The 17,008-nt window shown below is 30.7% G+C and overlaps 1 long non-coding RNA gene across 3 annotated transcripts; it reads right to left on the bottom strand.

The window, feature by feature from the left end:
* Positions 1–6,111: 6,111 nt before the first annotated feature.
* LOC114749981 (uncharacterized) lies at positions 6,112–6,963 on the bottom strand. 3 transcript variants are annotated; one of them, XR_003740608.1, is made up of 3 exons: positions 6,736–6,802; positions 6,515–6,586; positions 6,112–6,153 (listed from the first exon to the last, which is right to left on the bottom strand). It is a non-coding gene; the product is annotated as an uncharacterized LOC114749981 (long non-coding RNA). The 3 variants fall into 3 exon arrangements; XR_003740607.1 differs by lacking the exons at positions 6,112–6,153; positions 6,736–6,802 and adding exons at positions 6,344–6,373; positions 6,953–6,963; XR_003740606.1 differs by lacking the exon at positions 6,112–6,153 and adding an exon at positions 6,344–6,373.
* Between the last annotated feature and the right edge of the window lie 10,045 nt (positions 6,964–17,008).

The raw sequence follows: 17,008 nt of genomic DNA, 5'->3' as shown, positions 1-17,008 counted from the left end.
TAAAATTATAAAATGAATTATCAATAACTATATCATTACTTGTCAATGTGGCACTGTGACTTGTTGACGATGACACTATGACTTGTCGATGGTGGCACTGTGACTTGTCAATGAGGGAATCAACAGCATAGAATTTCATCCAGAAAACTTGGTAATGAATCTAAAGTCTCAAAGGGACTGGAGTGCAATTTAGTAAAGTGTAAAAAGACTTCTATGTCCCTAGTGAGATGCACCCAAAATAAATGAAAGTTGTCCTATTTTTCAGTTTGAGAGTCACCACTCTATACGCTGAAAGTAAAAAAGAAAAAACCCAAACTTCATTCTGTTTTTTCCCTATTCCTATTTGAAAATCTCATCCACTCCACCCATGTCAGCCATTGGCAAAATTCTCTTGTGTTTCTGATTTGGTGTATACTTGGTCATTTAAGTTGTGGTTTTATTATAAATGGGTAAGGTGATGATGGATGTTCTGCTTTTGGGTATATTGTGGGGGATTGAAGGTGAGCTTGCTCTATCTGGGCATGGTTTTGTGGGAATTGATGAGGAAGACAAAAGTTGATGTGGCTAAAAATTCTTACTATGAAACAGGAAAATATGTTGTCAATATGGGCTGCGATAATTGTCAATATAGCTCCTTGACTTGTCAATGATACCTGTGTTGTGCAGATTTACATTAAATGATATTGTTAAATTCTTGACACAAAATTCATAACCTTTTATGCCCTTAACTCATTGGTAGAGGTTATAAAAAGGGAAAGAAGAAGCAATGAAGAAGGGTGGGCACCGCATGAAGCAAAAGAAGAAAAATGATAAAAAGAAAAGCTACTTTAAACCTAGACAAATGATGGCAAAAGAATTTTTTGTAAATAAAAGTGACTTTTTTTGTAAATATCACAATGCATACAAATAATTAGCTTGATATTAGATATATGCAATTATATTTTTTTTAATGTGTTGTGAAATCAATGTAATTATATGTGTATGAAGCTGTAAATGAAAATTGGTTCTATATTACATTTTGATGCATAATTAGTTGTCATTATCTGCACCTTTCATTATCAATACACCCTTCATCACTTGTTACTCATTACACTATCAGTTGTTAATTTACGTGCTAATATAAATTTCAAAAAAATATAACTTTACATTACATAATGCTATACAAAATCACACAATATCACCAATTCCTTAAAACTAATCTTTTTTTTTTTTGTAATGATGTGGAAATTTTCAAAATTGAAGGTGTTGTTTATTTAAAATATTCAAGTAAGTTATATGTAACCTACATTATAAATATCAATCAGAAGGTATGTTAATAGGATGACAATTTTTCAAAATTTGACAAGTCATATTGCATTTGTTGATAAGTTTAATAATCCTCAATTCACCGCGATGCCCAGAGCAATCTACCACGGCCTTTGAAGCAAAAAGGACAGAGAGGCATTCTGTAATAGGCGCTGTGATGCCTGGATAAATCCGCTGTAATGCTTGGATGAAATTCTATGTTCTTGATTCCACCGTTGACAAGTCACAATGCTACATTGACAAGTGATGATGTAGTTATTGATAATTCATTTTATAATTTTATATCAGTAATAATAGACTTTTAATAATGATTATATACAACATTATAACCAAAACGTAATATGTCAAGGTAATTAAAAATACCATATGATATGTCAATATTATGTAACTTGAATTCATATTTTAAATAACTCACATCAGCAGATTAATTGACAAGTCATACTGCAATCAGTGACAAGTCAAAACAGGTCTATTGACAATACAAGGTGTAATAATTACAACTCAAATAACAGTAGAATCTAACATATCAGTTTATAGCTAACTTTTATTTACATCTTTATATACATGGAATTATACATATTTCACAACCCATTAAAAAAAATAATAAGGTTGCACGTAATTATCAAACTAATTGTTGGTGTGTATCTATTTACAAAAAAATCCCTTCACATTCATTTACAAAATATTCCTTTCACATCCATATACAAAAAATAACTGATTTTAATACATTCTTAGTTAGTATTTGGGTTCTTGCATGGTTTGACGGTGTGATGCTTCCCAGACATACTAGCCATCATTAATGTAAACCTGCATCAACAATCATCCAGCTGTTATTGACAAGTGAGACAGCACAATTGACAACTGTCGTGACTTCCATTGACAACTTTCACAGTTTATATTGACAACATAATATCTCATTTCGCAGGAAAGATTTTCGCCCACACCAACCTTCATCTTCTTCAACCTTTCACACTAAATCATGCTAAAACAGAGCAAAACCACCCATAATGTAACAAAAAACAGAGCACCCATCATCATTCTACTCACCCACAATGAAATCCCAACTTAAATTACCAACCCACACCAAATAAAAGCACAGCTTTTTTTATTGAGTATCTTGTTCATATTAGACAAAAAACAAAAACTTTGCAATACCTAAAAGTAAAAACGAATTTCTAAATTCCAATACCCAAACACAATCTGTCAAGCAAAATGCAGAGAAGAGGAGAGGAAGAAAGTTTCAAAACCTGGAAGTTTGGAGAGATTGAAATGGAAACTCTTTAGAGTTCACTAATAGTAATGACAAAGATGTTTTATCAATGGCTATTTCCTTCTTTCTCCAGCTCTTCTCTCCCATTAGCAGCAACTTCAGATCATGCAGAAAATATGAGCACCCTTTCCTTCTACACTGCTGGGCAATAATGTCTTTTTAACATTTTTATTATTACAGTTAAGTCCCTATGGGACTTGTGATTCATTATCAGATTTTAGGAGGCTGTTTTGTAGTATATTTCCTTGTGTGGGACCTTAATATCATTTTCCCTATATATTTTTGTTCCCGAGTAAATAACATCCCATCAATAATTCATCAAATAAAATCAAAATAAAACACATGTTGAAAGAATAAAGCATGAAGATATAGTTGTATAAAACAAAAGATTTACAATTGCCTCCGGTTTCTGAGTAAACTATTCAAACATAAAATATATATACAAAATTAGCTAAACAATTAAAAACTTATTTGTAAAATCAAACTTTTTTTTTTCCAATTGAGGACTTCAACAGAACAAGAAACAAGCGTGGACACACAGTCCACGACAGCAAGTAACTAACAAGCACAGCTGAAACCACGAATACAAGTATAGTCAAAGCCACAAATGTCAAGCGCAGCCGAAGCCATGAAACAAACACGGGAACGATGTCCACGAATATCAAACAAGCTCGAAATTAACCATGACGCACCAATACAAGTGCAGCCGAAACTACGAATACAAGCATGACCGAAGTCACGATTACAAGCATAGCTGAAACTACGAATACAAGCGCGACCGAAGTCAGTGCAGGCGAAGCTATGAATACAAGCGTGAGAACAATACCCACGAATAAGCTCAGCTGAAGCCATGAATACAAGCAAGCTAGATATTAACCATGACGCGTCAAGGGCTAACAGTACTGCTATTAACAACCAACGTTTTGTATACAGTCCTCACAAAATCATTTTCAAACATGCATGGGGCCGTTTACAATAAGCAGACAAAGATTTTTCTTTGTGATTGAAAACTTGTAAAAATTTCATAACGAAAGGCCCTAGCATGAAAGTTCACCATTGTTATTCTCTTTTACAAACTTTATAACAAATGCATGATTCTTTTTAATAGAGTCATTCTTTCAAATTGCTTAACAGTGCCGTTACATAATGGTCATTATTGACTTTCAAGCTTCAGCCACTTCTATAACTAACTAAGCAAAACCTCCAACAACATAACAACAACCGAAATATACTCTCAACAATTTAAAAAGATAGGAATAAAAATCTTGATTTCAGCCTTTCCCATGTGAAATACTATATAAAATTTAATCAATAATATATTCTTAGTAATAAGATGCATGTATCATTTCTAATAAGTAATCCCATCAAAACTCAATCAAACATAAGAAAATTTGTCGACTTCTGTTTTATATATGCTTTAAGATTCAATTTAGTAATCCAAGTTGGCCACTGCAACATTTACATACATCCGAGCAACATCTATCTCCTTAGATTCCAAAATAGAGTTTTAGCAACTTTAATCTTTGAAATATCACCCGATACCTTTCCAATAATTCCTTAGTTTTATTAGAACTTTTCAATAATTCCATAAGGTAAAATCTACCCACAGCACCTTTAAGCCATTCCTTTAACTTATCAAACTTTGTTAAGTTATTGAGCAGCAATTTCCAGTAACACAAGATAGGATTACAACTAATCATGATCTCAAACAATTTGAATCGATTCTTGTTTAGTTTACCCCTTGCGCCCAACATCGTAGAACTTTAAACCTGTATATACTACCCCATAAGGAGGAAAGATATCTTCCATCAAACCTATGTAGCACGCATGACGTTTCCAGTAAGCGAAACAAATTCCTCATGACATATACAGTACCTCTTATAATTTCTCATTCAATCATTCCGTCAAACACCTTGTGAGCAACCCAATACCAAGACACAAACAAACACCACTGTTCATAAATTATCAACCATACAATTTTAAACTCAACATTTAAAATAACCAAAGAAGTCCCATATAGTGAGTGTGTGTGTGTGTGTGTGTGTGTGTCGACCCACCTAAGCATTTTTTTCCCAATCTACACAACACACGGAACAGCAAGCGGAGGATCGAAACTCCCATACAAATGTATACCCACTGACGCAGCAAGGAGGGAGAAGGTTTCACACATAACATACACACAAGGACGTACCCAAGAAAGAAAAAAAATTGAGGAATTCAGGAATTCGTATAGCAGTCCAGAAATCTTCTCCATCTCTCCCATTGAAAGTATCAGCGAACTAGAGAAAAAGAAGAAAGCAAAGCTGAGCAGAGGAGAAATCAATTAGAGCTTCTACAAAAATTTCCTCCCTTCATTTGCTGTTGCAATCGCCCCCAAGAGAAAAGGGAAAATGGGGGAGAATAAATGGCGATGGGGTTCAAGGTTGGAGCATGCAGAAAGTTCTGGAAATTTCCCCCCTCTCTTATTACTACTACTAATACTACTACCTTCAACAATACCCAATGTTTCTCCCCCGCCCCTGTTTTTTTTTTTTTCTATTTAATTATTAACTTACTCAACCAGTTAGTTAATTATTGTTGATCTTCAAAAATTCTCAAATTCTTAGGTCATTACATGTTTCCACTCAGATTATTTTGGGAGACATCTACATGAACGAGATTATTGAAATTTCATAATTTTGCTGACCTGCTACCACTTAATTGATTTTGAGAAACAACACAATGTTATAAATCTCTCAAATTGAAAATCGAAGAAGGGATATCACCTGCAATAAATAAATTTGAGTATATATGTAAGTTGTCAAGATTTGTCATAAAATCCAAAGTTTAAAGAATGACTCTAGCTATTTTGTTTCTACCCAAATCTAGCAATTCTAGATAAATTTGGCAATGGTGGAGGGTAGCACACCTCCAAGGTTGTTGCAAGACAAAACCAGAGAAGTGAGATTCTGAAGAGCTCCTATCTGAATTGGAATGATACTTATCACAATTCCATGAAAATTCAAATATGGTACTAGTTTTTATAATGTAGTAAGTAAATGTTGTGCACAAATGGAAGCCTTTGATATTTGTCATAAAACATAATGCTAAAGGAATGACTATATTTATATTGAACAATTCCAAACAAGTAAGGTCAGCAAAGTGGAAAGTAATTAAGGGGGTCTTTGGGAAACTCCATGAGCACTTTTCAGAAGCATTTTTTTGCAAATTGAGGCAAACTCTTTTATATATTTACTTTGTATACTATAAAAACACTTCTGAAACTATGGTTTTGTTCTTATCCAAACACCCCCTAAGTAAGATTGTTGTTAGACAAATCCAAGGAGATAAGACTATGAAAAAATCCAATTGAGTTGGAATGGTACCTGCCAATGCCAGTCATTTGAGTTCAAATGTGTCCTACATTATTTCTTATCAAGGTTAACATACTCTATTAAGTTGTAAATATAAATACAAATCTAAATTAAGCAAATTCACAAGATAAGAGTAAAAAATGCATAACTCACCAATAATATTGTTTTAAGACAAATTTAGATAAGTGAGATTTAGAAAAGCTCCAATTTGAGTTGGAATGATACCTGTCGAAGCCAGCCATTTGAGTTGTAAATGTATTGGAGCTTATTTCTTATCAAATAAAAATTGAGGATGAATTTGCCCTATTAAGTTATAAAGGTAAATAAAACTTGAGCAAATTTTCAAGAAGAGAGTGAAAGGTGCATAACTCACTACTAAGATTGTTGTTAGACAAGTCTGAATAAATAAGACTATGAAGAACTCCAATTTGAGTTGGAATGGTACCTGTCAAAGCCAGTCATTTGAGTTCAAATGTGTCCTACGTTATTTTTTATCAAGGTTAACATACTCTATTAAATTATAGATGTAAATACAAATCTAAATTGAGCAAATTTGTAAGATGAGAGTGAAAGGTGCATAATTCACTAATAATATTATTGTAAGACAAGTCTAGATAAGTGAGATTTGGAAGAGCTCCAATTTGAGTTAGAATGGTACCTGTCAAAGCCAGTCATTTGAGTTATAAATGTATTGGAGCTTATTTCTTATCAAATAAAAATTGAGGATGAATTTACTCTATTAAGTTACAGAGGTAAATAAAACTTGAGCAAGTTTTGCAAGATGAGAGTGAAAGGTGCATAACTCACCGCTAAGATTGTTGTTAGACAAGTCTAAAGAGATAAGACTATGAAGAACTCCAATTTGAGTTGGAATGGATCCTATCAAAATGAGCTATTTGAGTTTAAATGTGTCCTATGTTATTTTGTTTTAATCAATGTTAACATACTCTATTAAATTATAGATGTAAATACAAATTTAAATTGAGCAAATTTGCAAGATGAGAGTGAAAAGTGTATAACTCACCAATAATATTGCTGTAAGACAAATATAGATAAGTGAGATTTGAAACAGCTCTAATTTGAGTTGGAATAGTACCGGTCAGTGCTAGTCATTTGAGTTACAAATGTGTTCTACATTATTTCTTATCAAAAAAGGAATTTTAGAACAATCGTGGATCTCCTCTTTTCCAAGTATTTTTGCACTACCATTAAAAATGTAGTGTGGAAAAGAGTCAAAAACTTCCATTCAAATGTTGCTTCTGAGAAAATTGTATCGCAAGCTGATGCATGTATTTCAGCTTTAATTTCCTTGTTTTCTAAGATCCTATTTGAATTGGAATCATACCTATCAATCCTATTTCTCTAAAATCCAATTCTGTAAGATTAGTAAATGTATAGATTGATTGGCAAGCACCCCAAACCATGGTTTTGGGACCCAAACCATGGTTTTGGGACCCAAACCATGGTTTGGGAAAAATATCAACCAAACAGTCCTTGAAAATATGAAACCATGGTTTTGAACCCCCAAACCATTGTTTTATCAGAAGCAGATTAGAGTTGCTTCTTGGCTCTAATTATTAGAAGCTTACGGTGGACCCATCACAGATGACCAAATAGCCCTACTCAAAAATTGCTCCTCCTTTCCTCCTTTGCTCAAATAATTGCACGACAAAATAATTCATCTTCTCCAAAAATATTTTTACTCTTATATTTTATGAATATATATGCATGTGGTGACAATTAATTAATTAATTATATTAAACATCAGAGGTAGTATGTTATTACAAAAACTAGGTGTGAAAAAATGTTATGGAATTTCATGTTTAAAATCTTTAAAGAAAATTAATATTTTTCTGTTAGCAAAAAAAAATTCATTTTTCTATAAACGTATTTAATATTATGTTTTATAAATATATATACACATATTAATTATGTATTAATTGTATTATCTTATATATTATTAATTATGTTAGTAAAAATTATTTCATTAACAATTTTATTTCTTCAAATCAAAGTATATCATAAAATCTATCTATTATATAATTATCATATTAACTTATACCTTTTTTGGTAATTTCTATATGTAAAAAGTGCTTCTGGTAATAACTATCCAAACACTCTCATTTCTCAGAATCGTTTTTTCATAAAATCTATTTTTCACAAAATCTATTCTTCTCAAAATCTATTCTTCAAAAACTATTTTTCAAACCACGGTTTGGTTTCATCTAAACACCCTTGTAGTGCAGTTGAGATCTGCTAGCCAAGGCTGGCTTGAAAAATGGGTCCATAGATGGGTGTTATCCAAATGACACTCCATTATCATTGCAATATACTCACAAGGGTGTACTGTATAGTTTGACCGGTGCTTTTAATTTTATATCACAAAACTCACAACTTTACCCATTCTTTTTCTACGTTCTAAACACTTTTTTATAAGCTATCATCAACGTCAAAGTTGCAGTATGGCCCACGACAAAATGACATAACCATGACGCGTGTGATGGGAAGAGGAGATTTCATTGATTTTTTTTTTGACAAAACCATGTCAGGTAATTTTTAAATATTAAAAACTTGGACCAATTTTAACTAAATTTTTAAATTTATACAAAGTTGTTAATAAAGCCTTATAAAAATAATCAAATGAAGCAATACATGCTGGAGAATTATTCGATAAATACAGCTAACCCCATATACAGGGCATTCAGTTTGGAAATCTGGACCGTTCAAAATAAAATTAAACGATCTAGATTAAATATAATTTTATTTTTATGTTTTAAATAATTTTATATTTCTATCTATGCAAAAATTTAAAATATAAATAATATCTTAATTATTCACATTTTGAAGAAAATAATTTTTCACGTACTTAAAAATCATTGGTTAACACTATAAATTTAAGTAGTTGAAACTATAATTGTTCATAATGTCACTGCAGTGATGAGGATAATGGTGATCATCCCTGCAATAGCCACTTAAACTAGCTCCTGTTGCAACTATCCCGATAAAAATTACGAGCAAACATTTGGAGCATCCAAAACCCGATAACTTAGCTATACAAAATTAGTTTGGTTTTCGGTCTCTTCTATTAATTTTGCCTCCTCTTATTTTGCATTTTTCTGAAATTCTAGAAAAAGGAAGTGATAGATCATCAATATTTTAAAAACCGGATAGCCGAAATTCACAAACATGGTTCTCCTAATCCCACTGATGCATCAAAGGTCACCGACAGAAGCTAGAATAAATGTTAACTTGCCAGTACATGAGTGAGTTTTGGTAAGAGTAAATGTTAGTTAATTTACTAGCAAGATTGTTTTAAAACAAATAATGGTAAGATTTTGAAGGGCTCCTATCTACATTGGAATGGTACTTGTCAATAGATGTATTAGATTGTGTGGAGGTAAATATGACATTTTAAAATTGACTGAGTTTTGCAAGGTAAGAGTGAAAGCAAAAGCTATACAACTTACTAGTAAGATTATTATGAAACAAGTACAAATGCCTGAGATTATGGCAAGTTGCTATCTAAGCTGGAATAGTGCCTCTCAAACCCATTTCATGAAGACCCAAATATTGTAGGTTGGGAAATGCAATGAGATTTAGATCTGCTAGCTGAGGGTCCTTTGAAGTGATCATTGACTGAGTCATCTCAATAATGCTTCCAAATTCATTGCAATATATACCTTCCCAGTGATAAGGGTCGTCTGAGAAGTTATCACTAAAATCCCATTATTCGGTCTGAGGCAAAGCTCATTTCTCCTTTTCTATTATATTAATCTACTAGAAGCAAGATGTCTCTTAAAGCATAGTAACAATACCAATATCATCACACCCATCTTGCTTTAATTTTGTTTGCAACCATCATAGAGTTTTTATATGGACAAAAGCTTAATCACCATGGTCCTGGAAGTATTGTTTACACATCAGTGTCTTTCAATGTAGAGCCGAGAAAACAAGCTAAGCCCGTTGGACTGGCCTATTTAAGCCTTTTTAAGTTGAGAGCCGGGCTTGTAATTTGGGATCTTCAAAAAGAACTTAGACTTAAAAGGGTCAGTCCTATAGGACTTGAAAATAAAAAGGCTGGCTCATTTAATCCCGCCAACAATAATTTTTTTCTTAATTTATATCATTTTTCTTGACCCTAACCTAAATCCCTAACATTTTACACACTCTCCCTAAGTTTCACTTTTAGTTTTTCACTCACTCTCAACTCTCACCTCAATCTCTAATGATATTAAAATAAATAAAAATATATTCTTCATATCCTAAATCAGATTTCAAATTTGTATTTATTTGAACAAACAATTATATATTAAAATAAACAAAATATATTCCCCATATTAAAACAAATATTTTAATGATTGAACCAACATATACGTATCAATTTGTATATATGTTATAAAATTTTAATAAATAAGGTACCGCTTTTTAAATAGTGACTATATCATAGTTTTTACTGTATATTTAAATAGAGTTAGACAAGCGAATTAGACAAAACCAAAGAAGACCATCTTGAACAAAAGCAAAATAAATAAATAAATAAATAACATAGTTAGTTCATTAAAAACATACTATGGATCAATCCAAAGTGCTAAGATATTTTAGACTTCCCACGAGACTGTGCAGTAAAGTGATTTTCACAATTACAGCCTGAGAAATCATTGATATTTTTAGAAGTTAAGAAGAGCCTATTACGAGTGAAGCACAATCAAATATTCTTACAATTAATAATAGTGATGATAGTTTTTATCCACTTTTTTTTAGTGAAAACATTTGTCTATTTTTAATGGAACTTTTAGATGTTAATGTCATTGACTTGTTATGTCTAATGGATGTTTTAGATTTTTTATATATTGATGGACATTTAGATATGATGATCTTTTATATTTGTGCCTTAATTTTATTCATATTTATGTCTTTTACTAATAATTTTATTAGTTTATTTTTATTTTTTGATGAAATATATGAAAAATATGAAAAATAATTTTTTTAAAATAAGCCGAAAGCCCGCGGGACGGCTCTAACCCATCTGTTTAAGAGCCAGGTCTTGTAAATTAAGGTATTTTTTTAAATTTTAACCTTATAAGGCTGGTCTTTTTAAGTCTTAAAAGGCCGGGCTGGCCGTTTTCCAACTTTAGTCTAATGACACCAGAATAAAGGCAAAGAAAACGAGTGGTGCATACGCGGGGCCACCTTATTGGGATGAATTTATCATTATATTCTCAACCAACCAAGTCAATATTAAAGTCTTCCTCACCTGTACTCTCCTGTCGGATTACTTGTTACGTGCATATGGATAAAGAGAAATAAAGCAGCAAAATGAAAGTTAACTCATAATAATAATAATAATAATAATACTTGCCGGCATTGTTCTTGTTAAATTTAAAGATATCGATGCTTTACATTTGCAAGGGACTACATATTTTCAAGCAGAACTAAATTGGAAAAAAAAATTAATATCCTAAGTGAGCTTATATTTTGGGATGGGAAAGATTAAATGAGTTGCACAGGTTGGATACACCCCCTAGTGACGTGGTGGATACTTATATGAAAGACTTAGTGGATATTTCTTACCAACTACTGCCAGAAAAAAGGCTTCTAATGGCGGTTAATTAAAGTTTTTCATGACGGTTTTAGAGGCGATATAGATACTATCGACGTTGAAATGAGAAAATCAAGATGGTTGTAAACCGCCTTGAAAAATTGCTTTTCCATAGCAGTTTTACATTAAACCACCATGGAAATTTTCACTGCGACTTTACAAAAAATCACTATGGAAATTCTACTTTTCACGCCGGTTATTTGAATAACCACCGTTAAAAACTCTTTTCTTTTAAAAAAAATCTACGTTTATTTCTTTTAGTACCTCTGCAATTTACAAACCCAAATCAACTAGCAAAGCAGAAGAATATGCAGAATAATTTCAAGATGACCATATGAACACTAACATCCAATTCTTATTAAATCACCTAATATATCTAACAAATAATCAACCAGTTAATAGAACTAAAATGTGAGGAATGACCTAACTATTTCACATTTTCAAAATTCTGTAGCAATGTTGCTGATAAAGTTTTCCTCATTAAGTTGATTTCTTCCATGTCATATGACATAGCATTTTGAAATGCCTGTAAATAAAAAATAACATAATCATTAGTCAACCTTATCAAAAATGTAAAAAGAATTGAAGAATTACATGCAATAGAACATTTACTTGCCTTGTTTAATTTTTCAGTCACCCATGTCTCAATGATGTCATTTATGTAGTGAAAGACATAATATCCGTTTTCAACACTCCCGGGTTGACAACGGTACTAACAAAATAAAATGTAAATTGAATATCAGACTTTGATTATAAACATTAACTTTGATTATTGAAAATATTTATAAGCATAAATTGATCTCAAAACAACATATTTGTGGGAGAATCCATGTTAGTCGTTGCATATTTCACTCCTTGGCCACAACACTAAAACTATGAAAAGCTCTATCAACTATAAAAAAAATGATATTAGAATACGTTTTTATAAACTTTACACGTAATAAATATATAAACATAAACTAACGTGTCGATGACATCTCTAATTTATTTGGCTGGACTTTCACGGAGGGAATCGAACCGATAGACTTTGTTATTGAAAGGGGTACAAATAATTAAGGTCCAGTGATAACTACAAAATATGAACTATGCATATTAATTATAATCCTATATATACAACTTGTGTATCTCAAATATAATAATATATTTACCCTTCCACGTAATGTGCAAAATATATTTTCTTTTTCGTCTGAGTCATTGTGGTCATCATGTAGATTGAACTTAAGAAACCTTTCAAACCCACTTTGCTAATTCTCTTAGCTTTTATCCAATTACGATCTATTGTTCTACAGAGTCAATGATCATAGTTGTAAAATTAGATTAAGTAATTTCTTTCAGAACACATGCTTCTAATTTAATGTCATAGAAAAATCAAAACTTTTCTTCATAACATATTTCAATATGTATAAAGTTTTATAAAAATTTTAAATTAATTTAATATAATTTCTTTTGGAACACTTGTTTCTAATTTAATGTCATAGAAAAATAAAATTAGATTTGTATATAAAATTTAGTTTTTTTGTAAAAATAAATTAAAACACATACTTAAAAAATTAAATTTTTGTAAAAATATTATTCCCTTTAGTTACCCTATTCTAAATATTATTCCCTTTAGGTACTCTATTCTAATTTTTCCCATAACAAATCCCAAATTATTTAAAAAATAGACAAATCAAGTAATCAACCAAACTAACAATATAATAAACAAAGATAGAATAAATTTGAAGAAATATAACAAATAAAACAAAAGTAACAATTCAATCTCAAATCAATTTAATGAATAAAGATTCTTAAAGCTAAAACTTCTAAATCCAAAATGGAAACACAAATGATATCTATTTATCATGAAATTCTAAACAACACTTTACCATGAATCAAAGTTCATAACAAAAAAAAATTATAAAACACTGAACAGATTCTTTATTAGTAAATTCTCAAGTTTATTACAAAAAAAAACCAAAAATTCAAAATAAATATAAAAAAATTATTTAAAAAAATTAAAAACTTCAAAAGTAATCAACTTTAATTTAAACATTTAAACATGTTTCTAATGCCGCATAGAGGAAGGAATTGAGGTTTTCTAACTCCAAATGTCACAAATCAACACCTCAAGCACATAAAAAATGCAAAATAAACAATGCAAGACATCCAAAATATAAAACCAATCAACCCATTTGAAATACAATAAATTTTTATGGACAAAACATCCAAGAAACCAAGAAAAAAAATAAAAAGAATGAAAGAAGAGGATACTCACTTAGTGGAGACGATTTAAATGCGAGAAGATGGCGGTAGATGGCGGCAAGCAACCCCAAGTGAAATGGAGTAGTTTAAACAACAACAAAGAGGAGGAAATGGCCGGTAATGGTAGTTTGGTGGTAGTGGGATAGAGGGGAACCACGGCGCATTGATATGAAACTGTGAAATTATAAAAAGTCAAACCCTATCACGGTATAATTTAAAACATTCCATGGTGGTTTTTTAAAAAAAAACCGCCGTGGAAAATACTTTTAACGACGGTTAAATAAATAACTGCCGTTAAAAATACTTTTCACAACGGTTTTCTTAATAATTGTTGTGAAAAATGAAGAGTCACGGGATTTATTTACAAAAATATCATCGCTTTTTTTCCACGATGTTTTTCTTCTTAACTGTCGTTGTTTTGCATCGTTATATGTATTTTTCCTAGTAGTGTACATTTTTGTTTTGTTGATGAATATAAGTTTATAAGGTTTTTTGCCCCGTTTCTTACAAGAAAAAAGTGTTTTATACAATTGGAATTGTAATTAGTTGAAAAAAACTTACGATTTGTAATTACTGTTATTAAAATTATAGAATGACAATTAATACAAGTATTCATCATTAGCTAATGAAAGATTCAAAATGATAACCAAAATTAGCATCCAAGCCGATTTAGGAAGTTTGTTATTCCAATGAGGAAAGCTAAGTGCGTTTACTTCCTATAATAAAAAATAGTAGAAGAAAGAAATAAACGTGTTTGTGCTTCTTTTTTTTTTGAAGGAGTGTTTAGTTTACTTTAAAAAAACTTCTAAAAAGTGAGACGCAAGTTTATATAAAACTCTTTTCACATTATTACCTCATATATGATATTGATTTTCACTAAAACGCGTTATTAATCAATGTAGTCAGCTCATTAACATGGCTTTTCAATGTACTACCTCCGGTCCTGGATAAAAGGCCTCATCTGACTTTTATTTTGGTCATAAATATAAGATCATAATCTATTTTGTCTCTCATATTAATACAACCTTTTCTAAGATAGCCCTTCTAATAATGTTATTTCTAGCTAATACACTTGATTAGCAAGAATATTTTAGGAAAGACAACATTTATTTATTATAAATAATTAACTTAAATTATTTTTTTAATTTCCTCAAATTAGTTAACTAATTCTTATATTCCTCTGGTCCTAAATATAAGATTTCTTTTATAGTGTAATTTACATTACAAAAAGGATCTTATATTTAGGACCGGAGTAGTATTTAGGACCAGAGGTAGTATTATCTATTTTGCTGCTTTTTTTTAATAAAAAAATCTATTTTGGTGCTTTTTATTTTGGTAGCAAAAATTACATAATTTTACACTTTTTCCCTAGATTTTAAAGAACCCCTTTTGTGTATAAGGCACCGTTGACGTCAAAATCGCTGGAGTACGCGTACGCCTCCTCAGGATAAATGGACATAATCATAACGTGTGTGATGAGAAGACTTGATTTGGTTGATATTTTTATTTATTTATTTTTTGACTAAAATTATTTTAGATAATTTTAGAATTTTAAAATCTTCAAGTAATTTTAGGCAATTTTTTTTATTGAACCCATTTGCCACATAATTATTTTTAACGCTATTAAGCCACATCAGCACAGTTAATTATTAGCAGCATGAGTTTAAACTACAAGGATCCAAATCCTAAAAGATAAACTCCAATGACCTTAATTAAGCTTACTAAGTTTAATTAATACTACAAGGAGGAGTCTTCCCTTCTATTTTTTGTTTTTTCCTCTTTATACCATGCTGTTAATAAAGTCTTATAAAAAGAATGGGCCATTAAAAGCCTAATAACTCAGCCACCAAATTAGATTAATCTTTTACTGTTTGTTTGGAATGGTGATGATTCATTAAAAAACAGTTTTTAAATTAAGATTTATAAAATACAAGATAAGTATATAAGGAGGGTTTTGTTTCACCTTATATAAATTTCCTTATAAGCACTTAACCAAACAGGGCATTAGTCTACTCTTCGTATCCTCCTGTTGTGCCTTTTTTTTTTTCCTGTATTTTCTTATTCTTAATGCAGTTTTGGTTTTCACCAAAAATCTCCCCTAATGCTAGAAAAATTAAAGATTGTTTTTGTTGTTGTTATTGGTGGCGCCACCTCCTCCTCCTCCTAAATCCTTCATAATCATATTACACACGTGCGCGCGCGCGCATATATGTGTATAGGTGCCTAAAGTGTCAAATGTATCGCAATTTGGCAATCTCCATGCCATTTGAGTATGACGTTTTTCTTAATCAGTTATGTACAATGCAAGTTCATTGAATTATTATTGAGTTTTTATTTGATGTTTCTACGTACTGATTCCATATAATGCCAGAAAGGTTGGAGACATTCCACCAGTTGCCCTAACGCAGAGCATGTTTCTGTTTCTCCTCAGCTATAATGGTAGTAGCAATAATGGGGAAGAAAGGAGCGGCATGGCGTAATAGTAATATCACAGTGCTTATTGTTTGAGTGGTGCACATGATAGTGAAGAGGTTCAGTCTTTATATGGGAAGATAATTTAATTTTTATTAAAAATAATACTCATCTAATTTTAAATATAAGAGCTAATAAAAAAGTTTGTTTTGATTTTAAATGTAAAATCTTAAAAGTCCTTCTCAAGACAAATGCTTAAAATAATTACTTTATAAAAAGCAACAGATATTCTTTTATAAATAACTATTTTTTGATAAAATTTTACAAATTAATTATTTAATTTTATGTTCAAAAGAAATATAAATTTTTAAAGAGTTAATGTGCAAATTTATCTTGAAAGTTTTAACTCAAGAGTGCTGAACGTCTAAAAGCTTTTTTTTATTGTAAATTTGTCTTGAAAATTTAAAATTATAGCAAATTTGTCTCCTACTGTTAAAAATATTAACTATTAATATTACTATTTAACCAAGCAACGTTAGTTTTTTAACAGTAGGAAAAAAAATTGCTATGATTTTACGCTTTCAAGGCAAATTTATATTTAAAAAAAACAAAAGAAACTTCATGGTGCCTAGTGCTTATAAGTGAAAACTTACGGAACAAATTTGTATCTTATATGACTTTACTAATAGGCTGTTAATTGAGATAGTAGTAGTTTCACTCATCTAAAAAACACAAATTCAAATTTCAAAAACTGCACTTATTAAAAGATTATTCCTCATTCGGCTCTTGGCTCATCTCTGGTCTAATGTAACTTGACAATATGCTGAT

This window comes from Neltuma alba, unplaced genomic scaffold (genome assembly GCF_004799145.2).
Source record: "Neltuma alba isolate B1F8T4 unplaced genomic scaffold, ASM479914v2 tig00000131_pilon, whole genome shotgun sequence".
In the NCBI taxonomy this organism is placed as follows: domain Eukaryota; kingdom Viridiplantae; phylum Streptophyta; class Magnoliopsida; order Fabales; family Fabaceae; genus Neltuma; species Neltuma alba.
The sequence above is the reverse complement of the archived record's forward strand: the minus strand, read 5'-3'. Positions and strand labels throughout refer to the sequence as shown.